Genomic DNA, 3712 nt, shown 5'->3' on the forward strand with positions numbered 1-3712 from the left:
TTGTATTTGTGAAGTATTAGCCAAATGTGGCATAGAGGGTGATAGACCACCATCATGCCAAATAATAGTTTCATTGCCATCCACAGCAATGCTGTGATTACCTTTATGCCAACGTAGGTTGACATGACTAAATTTAGTTTGAAAATCTCCATGTACACTCCAATCTGTGATAAGGTAATTACGACTTTTTCCTTTTACTTCTAATAATAATCACGGCCCACTACCTCTACAGCTAGTCCACTCTAATTGGGAAACACCTCCAGACACATCAGGGATAGGGCATAAAGATAATGTAGTTGGCAGAGTTTCATTAAGTACTGCAGTATGATTATACCTAAAAGTTTGAGCCACAATAATCATAGTAAAGGCAGAGATATGACTATGGTTATAGCGAACAGCCCAAGCCTCATGAGAAAGATGCAGACAATGTGGACTACTCCCAAGACATATAGGTAACCCTTCAACCCCAAATTGATATGAACTATTTACTGTGCCAGTGTCTAACTCAGGATCCTGGTTTTAAAAAGGCAATGGCATCCAAGCAGTATCATTAGTAAATACTGGGACTTCTCTGTCTCCCCAGGCCACACCTTGATATAAGGGTGGAAGAGGAATATAAGCCCAGTATGTAAATTCTCCAGCCGTTACCTGACAATTTACTATGGCCAGCATAGCCAGGAATAAAGTCAGTGGGGTTTTGGGCTGCCCAGCTTGTTGAACAACCCCTTCAGCTTCCTGAGTAAGCTTTTTCAGTTGACCCCATGTCAGGGGCTCCGCACATCAAGTTCCGAAGGTGAATGTTCTCTGAGCGCTGAAATTTCTTGAGGAACTCTGGATCGGCTCCTCTTCGCCATGGCACTGTTTCAACCTTCGAGATGGAAACCACTCGTCTCCGGCACCTGCCCGCGGTCTCCCCGCGCCTGCCCGGGGTGTTCCCCCTCCAGTTCCTTGCTCTCCTGGAGCCACAGACCCTGCTCGCTGCACCAGATGTTGGGATCCGCGTGTTTCCTAAACAAAGGAATGAACACACAAGACAACACAAGACAAGACAAACATGGCGGCCGCGCCTTATTTGTAGTTTCGATGGCTAGAAATGCTTACTTTATTAACTGCTGTGTCCCTCAGTAGACAGCAAACTCCATGAGGGTAAGAACCAAATCTGTCTATTCACTGTTATATCATCACACCTAACACAATGCCTGGCACATAGTAAGTTATCACTAAATATTTTTTAACAAATCAAAATGCAAGGCCAGTCAGACATAGTGGGTGAGTCTGTAGTCCCAGCTATTCAGGAGGCTGAGGTAGGAGGGTCACATGAGCATGAGAGGTAAAGGCTGCCAAGACTGTGCCACTGCAGTCTGGCCTGGGCAACAGAGTGAGACCCTGAAAAAAAAAAAGCCAGGGCGGGTCCAGGTGGTCTTTCCTATATTCCTGACTTATAATACTACTTTCAGGTGTACATTCTTGTTCTTGTTACTGCATTTCCAGTACTTTTTATTTTTGTAAGAAGTGAGGTTCCTTTATTCAAAATTTGACAAATCATGAAATGCCTCTCACCCCATCTCCTTACTCCTTACACTTTACCTTCCATCCATGTGATCTCTGGCACTATGCCATGACTTAACAAATGCCAAGAAATGTAAGAAGAAAAGACCTAGTACTTCTCAATAACAATAGCTAATATGTATTGAGTGCCAATTATGTGTCAGGCACTGTGTAAAATGCTCTGTATCATCTCATCCAATGTTTCGAACAAATGTATCAGCACAAAACCTGAAGTGTTGTTGCATCTTTTCAGTTTTAGGGTCATATGCTTTGGAATATGAGCTTGTCCACCCCATCAAAGGGAAGAGTTGAGATGGGTACGTGAATTTACTTAAGTGAATATATATCAATGTCATTTTTTAGAAAGATGCTGGCTCTGCCAGCATAAATAAAGCCTTGGAGAATCTTGCAACTGGGCAAATGAGTAACTTTAAGGTATCCATTAAAAAAAAAAATCCATCAGGCACAGCCTGGGCAATATGTCGAAAACTGCCTCTACAAAAAATACAAAAATTAGCCAGGTGTGGTGGTGCCCACCTGTGGTCGCAGCTATTCAGGAGGCTGAGGTGGGAGAATCAGCTTAGCCCAGGAAGCCAAGGCCGCAGTGAGCTCTGATTAATCGCACCACTGCACCCGAGCCTGGACAACACAGTGAGACTGTCTTAAGGAAAAAAATGCTGAGCACGGTGTCTCAACACCTACAATCCCAGCACTTTGGAGGTCAATATGGGAGGATTGCTTGAGCCCAGGAGTCAGAGGCTGCAGTTAGCTATGATTACACCGCTGCACTCCAGCCTGGGCAACAGAGTAAAACCCTGCCTGAAAAAAAAAAAAAGTTCCAAATTTGAGAGACATTCTACAACATACCTTACCAGTACCACTTAAAATCTTTAAGGTCATCAAGGACAGGAAAAGTCTGGGAGTGTCACAGATCAGAGGAGGCTAAAGTGACATAACAACTAAATGTAATGTGATATTCTGGCTGGGATCCTGGAACTGAAAAGGGACATTTTTTAAAACGGTGAAATTGGATAGTGTGTGGAGTTTAGTTAATATTAATATACCAGGGTGCAGTGGCTCATGCCTGTAGTACCAGCCACTTGGAAGGCTGAGGCAGGAGGATCGCTTGAGTCCAGGAGTTTGAACCCATCCTGGGCAACATAGCAAGACCCTGTTTCTGAAAAGAAAAAGAATATATATATATAAAACAATGTACCAATGTTGGTTCTTTAGTTGTGACAAAAATACCTTAGTAATGTAAGATGTTAGCAATAGGGGAAAATTTGCAAGGTGTATATGGGAACTCCATACTGCCTTTACAACTTTTTTGTGAATCTAAAACCATTCTAAAATAAAAAGCTAATGAATAAAAAAGGGTACAGGGATCGGGGCCAGAGCAGAGATGACACATTTCAGATCTGTCATCCCATGCAGCGCCCCCGGGTGGACTTATCTATGTGACCTCCCTCCAAGCCTATTCATCCCTTAAAGAGGCATATCCAAGATGTTGCCCTCTGCACAGTACTGGGTGTCGAGGTCTGCATGACAGCTCTGGGGAGCTTTGCTGCTTCAGCATCATCCCAAGGACAAATCTTTGGGAGGGAAGCAGACATGGGTGTGAATTCAGGCACAAACACTTGAAACCTGGAGTGAAAGTTCAGTCTCTTAGAATTTTTTATTGGCAAGGACCTTAGGTGCTTGTCTCATTTTTGTAGATCGGGACACTGGGAGGCTGGGAGGCTCCCTTTTCTCCCGAGCCATGGCTGGAGGCCAAGACCACCCCTCAAGGATCATTGTCAGGACCACCACGAGCTGGACAGCCTTGTTTTCCTACCTCAGATGTGAAAAAGAAAAAAAAGGAGAGAAACTGGGGCCCAGTAAAATTGAGTAATTTATTTAAAGGCCATTTAGGGCCAGTCATGGTGACTCACACCTGTAATCCCAGCACTTCGGGAAGCTGAGGTGAGAGGACTGTTTGAGCCCAGAAGTTCAAAACCAGCCTGGGCAGCAGAGTGAGAACCTGTCTCAGAACAAATTAAAATAGACCAGTTAGTAGCTTCAGACACATTTCTCAACAATGTTAGTTTTTTCAATGTTAATGAAACATCCTCCCCTGCCTTTTAATGGATTCTGACTCAAAACCCTAATACATAGAACAGATAGG

General features: G+C 43.8%; 1 non-coding gene across 1 annotated transcript; it reads left to right on the forward strand.

Moving 5' to 3' along the window:
• The first annotated feature begins 3267 nt into the window (after positions 1-3267).
• Positions 3268-3393, forward strand: LOC111520859. Its single transcript, XR_002724781.1, has one exon.
• The last annotated feature ends 319 nt before the right edge of the window (positions 3394-3712 follow it).

The sequence above is a fragment of the Piliocolobus tephrosceles genome, chromosome 16 (assembly GCF_002776525.5).
Source record: "Piliocolobus tephrosceles isolate RC106 chromosome 16, ASM277652v3, whole genome shotgun sequence".
In the NCBI taxonomy this organism is placed as follows: Eukaryota; Metazoa; Chordata; class Mammalia; order Primates; family Cercopithecidae; genus Piliocolobus; species Piliocolobus tephrosceles.